The sequence below is a fragment of the Bos grunniens genome, chromosome 7 (genome assembly GCF_055505025.1).
Source record: "Bos grunniens cultivar Pamir isolate PY7600 chromosome 7, Bosgru_T2T1.0, whole genome shotgun sequence".
NCBI classification, from domain to species: Eukaryota; Metazoa; Chordata; class Mammalia; order Artiodactyla; family Bovidae; genus Bos; species Bos grunniens.
In genome coordinates, this window is record NC_141171.1 from 9,632,625 (window position 1) to 9,650,285 (window position 17,661).

Consider the following 17,661-nt stretch of genomic DNA (forward strand, 5'->3'; position numbering starts at 1 on the left):
GTACATATACACAATGGAATGTTACTCAGCCATAAAAAGGAATGTATTTGAGTCAGTTCTGATGAGGTCGGTGAACCTAGAATATATTATACAGACTAAAGTGAGTCAGAAAGAGAAAGATAAATTTTATATTCTAACACATATATATGGAATCGAGAAAAATGGTACTGAAGTATTTATTTACAGGGCAGCAATGGAGGAACAGACATAGAGAATAGACTTATGGACATAGGGAGAGGGGAGGAGAGGGTGAGATGCATGGAAAGAGTAACATGGAAACTTACTTTGCCATATGTAAAATAGATAGCCAATGGGAATTTGCTGTATGGCTCAGGGGCTCTGTATCAACCTAGAGGGGTGGGGTGGGCTGAGAAATGGGAGAGATGTTCAAAAGAGAGGAGATATATGTATACCTATGGCTGATCCATGTTGAGAATACAATAAAATTCTCTAAAGCAATTATCCTTAAATAAAAAATAAATTAAAAAAATATAAAACAAGGGAAAATTTGCTGGATATCAAAGGAAGAAGAAAGCTTATTAAAATGAGCTATGAGTTAAGATAGAAAAGTTGAAATCAAAGAAATAGAAATTCAAGAAAATAAAAGTAGCAAGTTCTGCTTTCATAATCTGATCAAACAGTTACCAGATCTGACTCTGAGGCTTTGACCTCTTCAATCTTGGGTACTTCTTCAGTTTTACAACAATTGTCCTTTATATATTTCCCTTCACAAACAATGTTTTCAGAGCCCTCTTCATGTCTTTATTCCTCAGGCTATAGATGAAGGGGTTCAGCATGGGTGTGATGATTGCGTACACCACCGAGGCTGCTGCACTTGAGTGTGCATTGTGGGTAGCTGAAGAGCTAAGGTACACTCCAAGCATTGTACAATAAAATAAGAAGACAATGGTGAGGTGAGATGCACAGGTGGAAAATGTTTTATATTTCCCCTGAGCAGATGAGATTCTGCATATAGAGGAAACTATTTTAGAATATGAACAAAGGATACCAAAGAAGGGACCACCACACAGCAGGACAGCTGCAAAATACATCACTATGTTATTAAGAAAGGTGTCAGAACAGGCAAGTTGGACCATATGATTGAGTTCACAGAAAAAGTGGGGAATTTCAATGTTTGTGCAGTAGGACAGTCACAACACCATTAAGCTTTGTAATAAGGAATTCAGGACACTTATGATCCAGGATATCAGCACCAGTAGTCCACAGAGCTGGGGGTTCATGATGACTGTGTAGTGGAGAGGTTGACAAAAGGCCACAAAGCGGTCATAGGCCATCACGGTAAGGAGGAGGATGTCCAACACTGCAAAGAGGATGAGAAAATAAATCTGTGTGATGCATTATTTATAGCTGATAACTTTGCTTTGTGTCAAGATATTCCATAGCATCTTTGGGATGGTGGTGGAGGTGAAACAGATGGCTACAAAGGACAGGTTGGAGAGGAAGGAGTACATGGATGTGTGCAGGTAGGCGTCTGAAGTGATGGCCAAGATGATGAGCAGGTTTCCAAACATAATGGTCAGGTACGTGGAGAGGAAAAGCCCAAATATGAGGGGCTGTACTTTTACTTCCTCTGAAAGTCCCAGAAGGAGAAATTCTAGAATTTGCATATCATTGTCTGGTTCCATGCAGGAAGGTGACTTCTGGAAAAGAAAGGCTATAAAATGGCTAATTTTCACAAAAATTTGTATTACATATTCAAAATGGTGTTTCAAATTTATATTTTGTTTTCAAATATTAATTTGATATTTTGTGTGTTTTGTATAGCCCATTGAAGGTATCTTTGTGCCCCACATAATGTGGAATTTTTTCCCCAACCAGCTTTTACCATAAGGGTCATGAGTTTTGCACTTTTAACGAGATTTCATAGTGTAATTCAAGAATGTAATACAAAGTCTATCGTTTTTAAGCACTGTCTAGGCAACGAGTGAAAGGTGCTAAAAAGCAAAAGTCCCCAAAGTCTCATGTCAATTATAGAGAATGAATATATGGTGCGAATGTAAGTTGATATAGCGACTATGGAAAATAGTGTAGAGATGCCTTAAAAAAAACTGGAATAAAACTACCATATGACTCTACTATCCCACAAATGGGTATATAATCTGAGAAAGCTATAAATCAAAACAACACATGTACCACAATGTTTACTGCAGCAGTATTTACAGTAGCCAAGACATGGAAGCAATCTAGATGTCTATGGAGAGATGAATGGATAAAGAAGTTGTGGTATATACACACAATGGAATATCATTCAGCCATAAAAAGGAACTAATTTGAGTCAACTGAAGGGTGGTGGACAAATCTAGAGCCTGTTATACAGAGTGAAGTAAGTTAGAAGGAGAAAAATAAATATTTCACATTAAGGCATATATATGGAATCTAGAAAAATGATACGATGAACCTATCTGAGGTGTAGGAATAGAGATGCAGATGTAGAGAATGAACTTGTGAACACACCAGGGGAAGAAGGGGGACGAATTGAGAAAATAACATTGACATCTATATATTATCATGTGTAGAATTGATAGCTAGTGAGAAACTGCTACGTAACATAGGGAGTCCTGCCTTGTGCTTGGTAATGACCTAGAGGGGTGGGACGGGGTGGGGTGAGAGGGAGGCTCAAGAAGGAGGAGATACATGTATTCTTCTGGCTGATTCACATCGTTGTATAGCAGAAACCAGCACAACATCATAAAGTAATTATTATCCTCCAATTAAAAATAAATTGAAAAAATGAATCAGGACATAAAAACAAAGACTGACTATTTAAACAGACCGTAAAATTATATATCATCCTATGGTGACAGATTCTGTGACAAAACTAATGACAGGCACAAAGGAGAGATTGCGTCTATGTGGGGACATGAGCGCCCAGCAGAGGGAACGGCCAGGGCAAAGGCCCTAAAGAAGGTGCTTGTTTCCTGTGCTCAATTCAAATACAGAGAAGCAGTGTTGCAAGTGAATGGATCTGAAAGACTGAGGAGAGGTGGTGTCACACATGTTGAGGAGGGAGGTGGTCTCTGCCACTGCTGAAAGCCCAGGGCACAGATATTTCCTGTTCCATACTACAACTTGCATTTTATTCACCTTGTTGCTAAAGGGTCCCCAGGGGACTCCTCTGGTGATCCAGTGGCTAAGACTCTTGCTTACAATGCAGGGGGCCAGGGTTTGATCCCTGCTTAGGGATCTAGATCCCACATGAGATGACTAAGAGTTCACATTCCGCAATTAAAGATCTCGTAGGCTGCAACAAAGATTCTGAACAGCCAAGTCAATCAATCAATCAATCAATCAATTAGTCAATATTTTAAAAAAGAAAGAGCTCCCCTCCTTAGTACCTCCTCTGTTTGAGTTCTGGTCCCAGGACTGTAAGAATCATCTTGGAATGTATGATTGTACTCTTGTTCTGAAGACTGGCCACACTCCACAAGTGTCTCTCTCACACACACAATGGCCTCCAGCACTGTAGTATTTCCGTGTCTTTCTCAGGAACCACCTTTCTGATTACACTTTGTTGTTGATGATTTTCAGTTGCTAAGTCCTGTCTGACTCTTTGCAACCCCATGGACAGCAGCATGTCAGGCTCCCTGTCCTTCACTATCTCCTAGAGTTTGCTCAATTTCCATTGAGTCGGTTATCTAGCCATCTCATCCTCTGGTGCCCTCTTCTCCTTTTGCCTTCAATTCTTCCTGACATCAGGGTCTTTTCCAATTAGTTGGGTCTTTAGGTCTTCAAGTAGCTAAAGTATTGGAGCTCCAGCTTCATAAATAGTCCTTCCAGTGTATATTCAGTGTTGATTTCCTTTCCTAATTGCACTCAGTTCAGTTCAGTCACTCAGTCGTGTCCAACTCTTTGTGACCCCATGAATCACAGCACGCCAGGCCTCCCTGTCCATCACCAACTCTCGGAGTTCACTCAGACTCATGTCCATTGAGTTGGTGATGTCATCCAGCCATCTCATCCTCTGTCGTCCCCTTCTCCTCCTGCCCCCAATCCCTCCCAGAATCAGGGTCTTTTCCAATGAGTCAACTCTTTGCATGAGGTGGCCAAAGTATTGGAGTTTCAGCTTCAGCATCAGTCCTTCCAATGAACACCCAGGACTGATCTCCTTTAGGATGGACTGGTTGGTTCTCCTTTCAGTCCAAGGGACTCCCAAGAGGCTTCTCCAACACCACAGTTCAAAAGCATCAGTTCTTCGGCGACTCAGCTTTCTTCATAGCCCAACTCTGACATCCATATATGACCACTGGAAAAATCATAGCCTTGACTAGATGGACCTTTGTTGGAAAAGTAATATCTCTGGTTTTCAATATGCTATCTAGGTTGATCATTAACTTTCTTTCCAAGGAGTAAGCGTCTTTTAATTTCATGGCTGCAATCACCATATGCAGTGATTTTGGAGCCGAAAAAAATAAAGTCTAACACTGTTTTCACTGTTTCCCATGAAGTGATAGGACCAGATGCCATGGTCTTAGTTTTCTGAATGTTTGCACTAGGAATGCATAAAACCCGAACTGGCCCAATCAGTGATCTTTCTCCTTTGGAATGCAGAAATGGTCCTTAGATATTTTAATTCTTCAACTTCCCATGGACATATAAACCTGGGACTCCATACTGATAGTGCCATTTTTAGTTGATTTTTTTTTAAAGCAAAAAAGAATCTGTTCAATTAACAGAAAGATAGAAAAAATAAAGTGGGTCAGGAGGAAAAGATCTAATAAGCTCAGCCAGTCCCAGAGACATTGTAAGAAAGAATAATCTCCTTTGGTTCTGGCAGCATTCCAATCCTGATTACATTCCCTTGATGCCCAGAGAAAATAATAAGAGAACAACAACAACAAAAAAACTTGTCTAAAAGACAGAAGTAGTGATGTTCTTTAATGGTGTCAAGCACCTTATATATGGTACATCCACCAAAAAATGAACAAAGGGATAAACCAACATTTCCCCAGCAAAAATGCATGCAGTATAACAAAAGTTGGACATTGTTAGTATGATGCAGTAGATTTACTTTTCCTGTGCCTATTCCATAATTATTTGACCAATTGGTTTTTTTTTTTTTTTTTAAGATTGTTTTGATGTAAACCATTTTTAAAGTCGTTACTGAATTTGTTACAATATTGCTTCTGTTTTTTTATATTTTAGTTTTTTGGCCATCAGGCATGTGGAGTCATAGCTCTGGTACAGGGGATTGAACCTACACCCCCTGCATTGGAAGGCAATTTCTTAACCACTGGGCCACCAGGGAAGTCCATACATACAGTTTTTGTATGGCCCAATAATGGATGAGATTAGCCCTTTTCTCCATTTTATCACGTGGTATCTTTCTTTTACTGTTCCCGTTCTGTAATATTTCATCCCTTTTTTGAGAATCTCAGTGGGCACATTCTAACCGTGATTCTGGACTTCGTCCAACATGCAGAGGCTGCCATGGGGCATGTTGTATAAGTCCTGTCCCCACTATGACAGTTCTGCTTCCTCATACTTCATACAAAAGAAACGTATTGCATCCACGCTCTGTGTAGGGATAACCAATACATTTTAGATGAACATCTAGAAAATGACATATTCAATTTGCAGGGAGCAAAACAACCCAATAAAACAAGAAATTCAAAACTAAGAATATAGATATATTTCAATAAAATAAAAGTTTTTATGGCCAAAAATATCCTCCAAAAGTCAATTGAAAAGCAATGATCAGTAGAAATTTTTTGAAATGCTAAAAACTGTAGAAAAATAGGTAATTATTATATAGGCCAATGCAGGAGTTGGGAGTTTGATTCTTGGGTTGGGAAGATCCCCTGGAGCAGGAAATGGAAGCCCACTCTAGTGTTCTTGCCTGGGAAATCCTATGGACAGAGGAGCCTGGAGGGCTACTGTCCATGGGATCACAAAAGAGTTGGACATGACTTAGCCACGAAACAACAACAGTAGCATAATAGGCAGATCAAAATGGTGATCAAATACATAAAGTGTGATGAATCTGAGCTATAGCTTAAGAAACAAAGAAGTGTCTTTCATACCTATCAGCCTGGTGGAGTGGGGGAACCCTTAAAGAACTGTCACGTTGATTGTGATTAGATCTTTTAAACTGGCAGCAAAAGCAGTTCTCTAACTTTGCTGTTAGAAACATAAAATGTTACAAGATTGGAAAGAAACCTGAAGACAATTATAAGTTCAGTTCAGTCATTCAGCAATGCCGACTCTTTGTGACCCCATTAACCACAGCACGCCAGGCCTCCCTGTCCATCACCAACTCCCGGAGTCTACCCAAACCCATGTCTATTGAGTAGGTGATGCCATCCAACCATCTCAACCTCTGTCATCCCCTTCTCCTCCTTTCCTCAATCTTTCCCAGCATCATGGTCTTTTCAAATGAGTCAGCTCTTCACATCAGGTGGCCAAAGTATAGGAGTTTCAGCTTCAACATCAGTGCTTCCAATGAACACCCAGGACTGATCTCCTTTAGGATGGACTGGTTGGATCTCCTTGCAGTCCAAGGGACTCTCAAGACAACTGTAAATATTGCAATATTTTTTTTTAACTCAGGCTTTCTCAACCCCACGTGCTGTGAATATTCTGGGCCAAATCATTCTCTATTGTGTGCTCTGTCCTGTGCATTGAAAGACGTTTACACCATCCATGGTCTCCACTCACCCCTCTCCAGTGTGACAGCTAAAAATGTCCTTGGACATTGTTCAATGTGTCCCCCGGGGAGAAATCTAATCCCCTGACTAGAAGCACAGTTTTAAATTAACAAACTCAACGTATTTTTCTAGCACTGACATAACAGCAATTTAATGATAAAGAATGTGAAAGATGGTCAAAGGTGTAAATAGCACTCTTGCATTGTGAAATATGTAATCACAGAAATAAACACATTGATTAATCAAACAAAGGAACAAGAGCAGCAGTCTCTTGCCTCTGGGTTGAGTTGAATTGGCTTCCATTCTCTCTGACCATCTCATGCACCATCATCTGGGTTGTTGGACTCACCTGGATGGGAACTGAGAGGAAGGTCTCTGAGGAGGAGTCTGAACCCCTCCCTGGATGGTTAATGATGGAGACTAAAGTTCTGTTCCCAGACTAGCAGCAGAAAAGAGTGAATCTACAGCCCCCCAGGTAGGATTAGGACTCAAATCAAACAAAACAAAATAAAGGCCCTTCTAGGCAAGGTTTGCAAACACCAAGGAGACTTCAAACGTGGAGATATTTATAGCTCCCTGTATCTGCTCATTAAGCACACTTCTCTCTCATTATTTCAACCTCTAAGTACATAATTCCCCTATGGAAAGCTCTTCTGGAAGAAAAGAAAATTTTCCTAATGATTTTCTGGTCACAAGAGGCCAGTGTACAAGTCAATTGAATCCAGTTTTGTTTTCTTCTTTTTACTCCTTATCCATTAAGTTGCTCCCCTTTCATATCTCTAAATCTCTTAGCATATTATCTCAACTCTCAATTAAAATTTTCTCCCAGGTCAAAGACTGAAGAACCTGTCTGGATTGGGTCTCTTGTGTCTTCAAAGCTTTGATTTATAATGGGGACACAGTCCCTGAACCTCCAGAAAATTTCTGTTCTCCTTTTCAACAGGGGGAGGAACTGAGTTTTTTTTTGTTAGTGAAGCTTGGGCACAACATACAAGCATCCCCACCTCCAGTCTTCAGAGCCAGGCAATTGAGGATGGTTACTTGTGCAGTAGCTACAAAGTCCAGGCCATTGGATGCATAGAAGTTAAATAAACAGGGTGACAGTACACAGCCTTGACGTACTCCTTTTCCTATTTGGAACCAGTCTGTTGTTCCATGTCCAGTTCTAACTGTTGCTTCCTGACCGGCATACAGATTTCTCAAGAGGCAGGTCAGGTGGTCTGATATTCCCATCTCTTTTAGATTTTTCCACAGTTTATTGTGGTCCACACAGTCAAAGGCTTTGGCATAGTCAATAAAGCAGAAATAGATGTTTTTCTGGAACTCTCTTGCTTTTTCAATGATCCAGGGGATGTTGGCAATTTGATCTCTGGTTCCTCTGCCTTTTCTAAAACCAGCTTGAACATCTGGAACTTCACGGTTCACGTACTGCTGAAGCCTAGCTTGCATAATTTTGAGCATTACTTTACTAGCGTGTGAGATGAGTGCAATTGTGCAGTAGTTTAAGCATTCTTTGGCATTGCCTTTCTTTGGGCTTGGAATGAAAATTGAACTTTTCCAGTCCTGTGGCCACTGCTGAGTTTTCCAAATTTGCTGGCATATTGAGTGCAACACTTTCACAGCATCATCTTTCAGGATTTGAAAGAGCTCAACTGGAATTCCATCACCTGCTTTTGCTTTGCCCATAGTGATGCTTTCTAAGGCCCACTTGACTTCACATTCCAGGATGTCTGGCTGTAGGTCAGTGATCACACCATCGTGATTATCTGGATCATGAAGATCTTTTTTGTACAGTTCTTCTGTGTATTCTTGCCACCTCTTCTTAATATCTTGTGCTTCTGTTAGCTCCATACCATTTCTGTCCTTTATCGAGCCCATCTTTGCATGAAATGTTCCCTTGGTATCTCTGATTTTCTTGAAGAGATCTCTAGTCTTTTCCATTCTGTTGTTTTCCTCTATTTCTTTGCATTGATCACTGAGTAAGGCTTTCTTATCTCTCCTTGCTATTCTTTGGAACTCTGCATTCAGATGGGTATATCTTTCCTTTTCTCCTTTGCTTTCTGCTTCTCTTCTTTTCACAGCTATTTGTAAGGCCTCCTCAGATAACCATTTTGCTTTTTTGCATTTCTTTTCCATGGGGATGGTCTTGATCCCTGTCTCCTGTACAATGTCATGAACCTCCATCCATAGTTCATCAGTCACTCTATCTATCATATCTAGTCCCTTAAATCTATTTCTCACTTCCACTGTATAATCATAAGGGATTTGATTTAGGTCATACCTGAATGGTCAATTGGTTTTCCCAATAGACCAAATTCAGACTTAAATTGAAGAAAGTAGGGAAAACCACTAGATCATTCAGGTATTCAGATTAGCAACTCAATATCCCCCAGGTGGCTCGGTGGTAAAGAATCTGTCTGCCAATGCACTAGACACAGGTTTGATCCCTGGGTGGGGAAGATCCCCTGGAGCAGGAAATGGCAACCCACTCCAGTATTCTTGCTTGGGAAATCCCATGGACAGAGAAACTAGTGGGCTACAGTCCATGGGATCGTGAAGAGTTGAACACAACCTAATGACTAAATAAACAGCAACAGTCCCTCACATATAGTCTAGGCACTTTTCAAACTTTTGCTTCAGCAGTGAGCCTTGAGTTTATGTGGTTTATGATTGAGTCTATGTGTGAGCATTTTAAAAGCAGTGTCTACATTTGCTATGTCACTTTGCATCTCATAGACATAAATCCTGATGGTTTTCAAAGATAGGTATTTTGGAGGCTCATCTCCCACATGCAGGTCTTAAGAGTTGGGGTCTTTATATTAAGAGCAGGTCTTAATATAGGCTATGAACATTTTAATCCTCAAGAAGAGGCTCCAGATTTGTAAAACCCCTTGTGAATTTGGGTTGCTGCATCAGGGTTGGGGATTTTGGCAAGATATCATCTCAGTCTCTCCTACCTGCCTGAATGTGGTCTTTTCTCATTTGATACAAAGGAACATTTCAGCTAGTTTTCAGGTCTTTTTTGGAGGGACTTGATCCACGTGTAGCTGTAAATTCAGCATATCCATGGGAGGAGTGAATTCAGTATCTTCCTGTATAACCATCTTGGACCAGTCCCTCTATGGTTCACTTTAAATCTATGCTTAACTTTCTACAGTTTTTTTTTTTTTTTTCTCTCATAATGTTTTAAAAATTGTTATTGGGATAAAATTGCTTTACAATGCTATGCCAATTTTTGCTGTACAACAAAGTGAATCAGCTATATGTGTACATATATTCCTACCCTCTTGAGTCTCCTTCTCACCCCATCCCCTATCTCAGGTCATCACAGAGCACCCTGAGCTGAGCTCCCTGTGTTATACAACAGCTTCCTGCCAGCTGTCTATTTTAGTCATGGTGGTATATATACGTCAATGCCGCTGTCTCAGTTTGTTCCCCCTCTTCTTTCTCCTTTGTGTTCACAGGTCTATTCTCTACATTTAAATCTCTGTTCTTCCCCTGCAAATGGTTCATCAGCACCAGTTTTCTAGATTCTGTATGTATGCATTAATATATGATATTTGTTTTTCTGGCTTACTTCACTCTGTATGGTAGGCTCTAGGTTCATCCATATCACTACAACTGATTCAATTTCATTCCTTTTTATGGTTGAGTAATATTCCATTGTATATATGTACTACATCTTCTTTATCCACTCATCTGTTGATGGACATCTAGGTTGCTTCTATATCATATCATGGCTATTGTAAATAGTGCTTCAATGAACATTGGGGTACATGTGCTTTGAATTATCTTTTTGAATTATGGTTTTCTCAGTATATATGCCCAGTAGTGTATCCTCTCCAACTTTCTTTCAAGCTTTCTTTCTGTATAAAATATAGAACCACGAATGCATTTCTGTGTGTACATACATAAGTATGCTTATGCTCATTTGAAAGATAAATTTATATAAATAAATAAACACAAGTTTACATTTGAACATTTTCTTAGGATTCCACAAAAATACATCCACTTACATTATTAATTTCTTGAAATCTTCCTCTGAAGTTATGTTTATTATCCCACATTACCTACATAGATAATGATTTAGGCTCAGGGAGATTAATATATTTAAACATTTTTAAAAACCTTTGAAGTTATTGTGCATTGTCATGAATTATGTGCAATGGAAATATACAGTATGCATTGTAAATTTGGTACAGATTATTTTATTTATCATTTCAAAATATGCAGCTTATGGTATGCAATTATTTTCCAGTACATCACTTTGAAGTCTAAAGATGTGTGGCTCAGAGTAGGATCTAGAGCACAGATAGCTGATTCACACTGAACAGTGATGGGAGATATCTCTTTACCCAGGTGAAAAGAAAAGTGTCATATATGGGTATAGAAATAGAAGTAAATTAAAGCAATTCACTCTTGGTACTCTCTTGGTAAAATTCAAGATACAACCAGAGAAACAAACTGATCACATTGGGTCAAGTGAAAAAGGTATCATCTCACACATCGTATCATGGATAAACCTAAGAAAAGCAATGTAGAGACTCACAGCTGAGTTCACACTCATTAGGAGATCAGCAGAGCTCAGAACAACTCTACCTTATAATCTCATCTGGTAACAAAGGCAGTATATTACAGCATTAGCTTTAGTATGGCTTGTTATGCAGCAATATCTAACTGATACAATAATCAAAGTGAACAGAATGAGGACAGTTATAATTGCTCCTGATTATTCTTGTCATTTGTTCTTTTTTGAGTTGTTTTGTAATGAATTTTTTTTTTGTACTTTACAATATTGTATTGGTTTTGCCATACATCAACATGAATCCGCCACAGGTATACACGTGTTCCACATCCTGAACCGCCCTCATTTGTTCTTATATTTCAGGATAGCTTTCATGGTTACTCTGTCATTTCAGTTCATTTCAGATAACTGCAACTGAAATCTCTCACTGCGGTTCATTTCTCAGTAACCAGAAGAGGTTGAAAGGATAGGTATGTCTATGTAGGAAAAAAGACTGGTAACTCTGATTCACATGACTGGACAGCAATTCAAGATGTCTGTTGAGTCACTCTTTGTTCATAAAATGTGAATAGAATCATGAGTATAACAGAGTTATGGAGGATGATAGTGATCATTCACCATCCTTCTTGGGTTATGACAAAATGCAGTGGAGATACAGTTCCATTAAATCAATGACATGAATCATATTACAGGTATCACTGAAAGTTTTCAAGCAGCAACAGGAAGATAATTGAATAAAAAAAGAAAAAAATGTTAATCAATCTTTCACAAATACGTATAAACCTCCCCTTAACACATGGACACCAATCCTCCATTCTCCAATGAGTAGATATGCAGCATGGAAAATGAGTATTTTTCAAAGTAATACAATGTATGAATCACAATTTTGTTTCATTGTGTTGAAGGTCCCTTGGACTGCAAGGAGATCAAACCAGTTAATCCTAAAACAAGTCAGTCCTGAATATTCATTGGAAGGACTGATGCTGAAGCTGCAACTCCAATACTTTGGCCATTTGATGTGAAGAGCGGACGCATTGAAAAAGACCCTGATGCTGGGAAAGATTGAAGGCAGGGGGAGAAGGGGATGACAGAGAATAAGATGGTTGGATGGACATGAGTTTGAGCAAGCTCTGAGAGTTGATGATGGACAGGGAAGCCTGACATGCTGCAGTCCATGGGGTTGCAAAGAGTTGGACACAACTGAGCAAGTGAACTGAAATACTGATGTTCATCTGTGATTCTAAAGCCATATTAGGTCGATCTGTTTATTAAAATGTGTCTTTCAGTGGGGACTCCTTTTGCAGACATGTATCTGATAATCATGTTGACAGTGGCTATTGTGGGAAATATGGACGCCAAAAACAGGATCCAAATGAGGAGAATAAAAATTAATGACTTGTCATAAATCACAATAGTATGTTACAGTCTCAATGGCGAGAAAAGGCAGATAAGATAGTGATGTACATGAGAATGTTGGATATAAAGGTGAAAATAGTGTCTCAGGTTTTCCTCTGTTATAAAATTATATAAATTGTCTTCATGATCAAACATATGTTTTTTGGTAGGAAGACTACAACTCATGACACTTCTTTTAGAGAAACAGAAGGAAAATATCTGGTAATACAAATGTCGTTTGTGGGGCTTCCCAGTGCACTAGGGGTAAATAATGTACCTGCCAATGCAGATGAAAGAGACACAAGTTTGATCCCTGGAGGAGGAAATGGCAACCCACAGCAGTATCCTTGCCAGAAAAATTCCATGGACAGAAGAGCCTGGTAGACTACAGTCCATAGGGTTGCATAGAGTCAGACGTGATTGAGCGACTGAGCAGGTATGTCATTTGTGAAAAGTTATTCTAAAAAAAAAAAAAAATATTGTCTCATTTAGTCAGTGGGAATTTCCCAACATTCCTGATACATTGATGAAGTAAATTTGTGAAAGTGGGAATAAAACAAAGAGAAAGCAGATGGATGTCAGAGAGAAAAGGAAGCTTAATAAAGTCATTTACACGAATTGAATAGAAAAGTTAGTCAAATAAATGCAAATTCCAGGAATGTATTTATTTAAAAAGAGCAAGTTCTAATTTCATTGTCTGATCAAATAGTCACAATTTCTGACTCTGAGGCTTTGACCTCTTCAATCTCAAGTGCTTTTTCAGTTTTTTGACAACTAGCTCTTACACAGTTCCTCTCACAAAGAATACTTTCAGAGCCCTCTTCATGTTTTTATTCCTCAGGCTGTAGATGAAGGGGTTCAGCATGAGTGTGATGACTGTGTACATCACCGAGGCTGTTGCACTTGAGTGTGCATTGTGGGTAGCTGCAGAGCTAAGGTACACTCCAAGCATCATACAATAAAATAAGGAGACAACAGTGAGGTGAGATGCACAGGTGGAAAATGCTTTATACTTCCCCTGAGCTGATGAGATTCTGCGTATAGAGGAGACTATCTCAGAATAAGAGTAAAGGATACCAACAAAGGGACCACCACCCAGCAGGACAGCTGCAAAATACATCACTATGTTATTAAGAAAGGTGTCAGAACAGGCAAAATGGACCATATGATTGAGTTCAAGAAAAAGTGGGGAATTTCAATGTTTGTGCAGAAGGACAGTTGCAGTATCATTAAGCTTTGTAATGAGGAATTAAGAATATTTATGATCCAGGACATCAACACCAGCAGTCCACAAAGTATTGGGTTCACGATGACTGTGTAGTGCAGGGGATGGCAGATGGCCACAAAGTGGTCATAGGCCATTACAATCAGGAGAAAAATGTCCAACACCACAAAGAGGATGAGAAAATAAATCTGTGTGATGCAGCCTTCATAGGTGATCACTTTGCTCTGTGTTTGGATGTTCCACAGCATCTTTGGGATGGTGGTGGAAGTGAAACAGATGTCTACAAAGGACAGGTTGGAGAGGAGAAGTACATGGGGGTGTGCAGGTGGGAGTCTGAAGTGATGGCCAAAATGATGAGCAGGTTTCCAAAAGCAGTGATGAGGTACATAGAGAGGAAAAGCCCAAAAATGATGGGCCATAGTTCTGGATCCTCTGAAAATCCCAGAAGAAGAAATTCTGAAATTCGTGTATCATTACCTCATTCCATATGATGGAAGTGGCTTCACCGAAAGAGGAAAGTAACATGACTAATTTTCACAACTACATGGTTTACTCCTAAGTTTTAAATACTGGTATTTACATATTTCAATCATGTAATTCAATAAAATACATTTTGTGTATGAATATGATCTCCTTTAGATTCCCTTATGCCACCATTAATATGGAATGTTTGACCTTGTCAACTCTTTCCCTGAGGGATTATGCATCCTATAATTTACATTAGAAATTTTTTCAGCATTTCAGTAGTAAAATTGAGAGCTGACCATGTTACCAATGTCTAGGCAACAAGTATAGTTTGCTGAAGAACAAAATAGGACCCTACTATGAAATGATGGGAGTACTTCCCATGTGGTGCAGTGGTAAAGAATCCGCCTGCCCATGCAGGAGATGCAAGAGACTAGGGTTTGATCCCTGTGTCAGGAAGATCCCCTGGAGAAAGAAATGGCAGCCCACTCCAGTATTCTTGCCTAGATAATCCCATGTACTGAGGAGCCCAGTGGGCTATAGTCCATGGGGTCACAGAAAGATAGACACCACTGAGCATATACATACATTCAATGATGGAGATAGAAAATCTAAGCAAATATTAGAGATCATTACATTTAAGATGGTGAAAAGTGCTATATAGAAAGCATGCTGCTGCTGCTAAGTCGCTTCAGTCCTGTCCGACTCTGAGCGACCCCACAGATGGCAGCCCACCAGGCTCCCCCATCCCTGGGATTCTCCAGGCAAGAACACTGGAGTTGGTTGCCATTTCCTTCTCCAATGCGTGAAAGTGAAAAGTGAAAGTGAAGTCGCTCAGTCGTGTCCGACTGTTAGCGACCCCATGGACTGCAGCCTACCAGGCTCCTCTGCCCAGGGGATTTTCCAGGCAAGAGGACTGGAGTGGGGTGCCATTGAAAGGGTAAGCTCATGTAAAGGAGAGGGTGAATTAGGCTTTATATTTTGCATAGGTGTTTAGGTAAGACCTGCAAACAAGGTGACATTTGAACAGTGACCTCAAGCAAGAGAGGGAGGGAGATGCAGTTTATGTAATGAAGTATGTCCCTGGCAGAGGAAATGTCCAGTGAAAGGCCGTGAGGAATGTGCTTGTTTCCAGGGCTCAAGTCAAAGAAAGTAAAGCCAGTGCTGCAAGTGAATGACGACGACAAAGAGTGATGAAAGATGGTGTCACACTTGTTGAGGAGGGACGTGGTCTCTCGGCTACTGCTGAAATCCCAGGGCAAGGGACTTCCTGTTCTGTACTATATCTTACCATTTATTAATCTTGTTGCAAAGGGATCCTGTGAATTGAAACAGCCCACGTCTTTAGTACCTCCCTTGATTGAATTCAGGCCCCACTACCAAGAGTCATCTTGGAATATAAGAGAACTGGTACCCTTGTTCTGAAAATTTCTGACACCCCACCAGTAGCAAACAGACACAGAACACACTGTGTCTTTCTTCACTATGTTATTTTCATTTCTTTCTCAGCTGCAGCATTACTGAGTACACTAGGAATGTGTGCAACCCAAGCTGGGCAGATCAATGAACCTTACACTATATAACATAGAAGTGATTCCCTGAAATTCCAATTCTCAAGTTTCCTATGGACAAATAAACCTGGGGTTCCACACTGAGATGGCCATTTTGTGTATTTAAACAAACATTAAATTGCCTTTTCAATAAACAGAGAGCAAAGAGAGGGAAGGAGGGAGGGAGAGAGAGAGAGTAATGATGAGAAAAATATCTTAATAAGGTCAGTTGATCCCTGAGAGCCTGTGAGAAAGAATAATCTTCCTTGGTCCTGGCAGCATTCCAACCTTAATTATTTTCCTTTGATGCCCAGAAAAATAATAAGAGATCCAAAATGAACTTGTCTGAAAGACAATAGTAGTGATACCTCTATGATGTCAAAAGATATCAAAAGACATTTTACTTATTGTTTCCCCTAAGAGAAAATGAGTAAAGGGATAAACCAACACTTCATAAAACAAAATATACAAAGTATAACAAAACTGGGCATTTTTAATATCAAGCCATAGAAAACTTGTTTCTCCTGGGCCCATTTCATAATTACTTGACCAGTTAGTTTTTGTATGGTCTGGTAAGGGATGAGGTTAGCTCCTTTCTCACTTTTCTCATGTAGCATCTTTCCTTAGCTGTTCTTGGACTTTGGGTTTTGAGAAACCCAATGGGCATACTCTGATCCTTGTTCTGAACTTCATCCAAATTGCAGAGGCCTCCTTGGGCCATGCTTTGTAAATCCATGGTGTCCTACACCATGACAATTCTGTATTTTTATGCTGAATAACTGCCTTCATATAATTAAGTCTGAGGACATTACATCATGACACATTTATTTCATTGTACTCTGACCTTATTGTTAGACTGTGTGACCCAAAAAGGCAAGGACTTTACCTGCTTTGTTCACTTTTGTACTTTTCAGAAAGGTATATGAATATATGCTTATCCAGAAAAACACAGAAGAGTGTGAAAAGCTATATAATGAAAGAATAAGGGATAGTATGTCAAGGCTGTATATTGTCACCCTGCTTATTTAACTTATATGCAGAGTACATCATGAGAAACGCTGGGCTGGAAGAAGCACAAGCTGGAATCAAGATTACTGAGAGAAATATCAATAACCTCAGATATGGAGCTGACACCACCCTTATGGCAGAAAGTGAAGAACTAAAGAGTCTCTTGATGAAAGTGAAAGAGGAGAGTGAAAAAGTTGGCTTAAAGCTTAACATTCAGAAAACTAAGATCATGGCATATGGTCCCATCACTTCATGGCAAATAGATGGGAAAACAGTGGAAACAGTGTCAGACTTTATTTTTCTGGTCCCAAAATCACTGCAGATGGTGACTGCAGCCTTGAAATTTAAAGACACTCCTTGGAAGGAAAGTTATAACCAACCTAGATAGCATATTCAAAAGCAGAGACATTACTTTGTCAACAAAGGTCTGTCTAGTCAAGGCTATGGTTTTTCCAGTAGTCCTTTATGAATGTGAGAGTTGGACTATAAAGAAAGGTGAGCACTGAATAATTGATGCTTTTGAACTGTGGTGTTGGAGAAGACTCTTGAGAGTCCCTTGGACTGCAAGGAGATCCAACCAGTCCATCCTAAAGGAAATCAGTCCTGAATATTTATTGGAAGGACTGATGTTGGAACTGAAAGTCCAATTCTTTAACCACCTGATGTGAATAGTTGACTCATTTGAAATGACCCTCATGCTGGGAAAGATTGAGGGCAGGAGGAGAAGGGGATGACAGAGGATGAGATGGTTGGATGGCATCACCAACTCAATGGACATGGGTTTGGGTGGACTCCAGGAGTTGGTGATGGACAGGGAGGCCTGGCGTG

At 39.8% G+C, this 17,661-nt stretch overlaps 2 pseudogenes; both read right to left on the reverse strand.

Annotated features, from left to right (window-relative positions):
* Window positions 1–713: 713 nt before the first annotated feature.
* LOC147368303 (olfactory receptor 7A17-like) lies at window positions 714–1,646 on the reverse strand (annotated as a pseudogene).
* Window positions 1,647–13,366: 11,720 nt separating this feature from the next.
* LOC147368304 (olfactory receptor 7A10-like) lies at window positions 13,367–14,297 on the reverse strand (annotated as a pseudogene).
* Window positions 14,298–17,661: the final 3,364 nt, after the last annotated feature.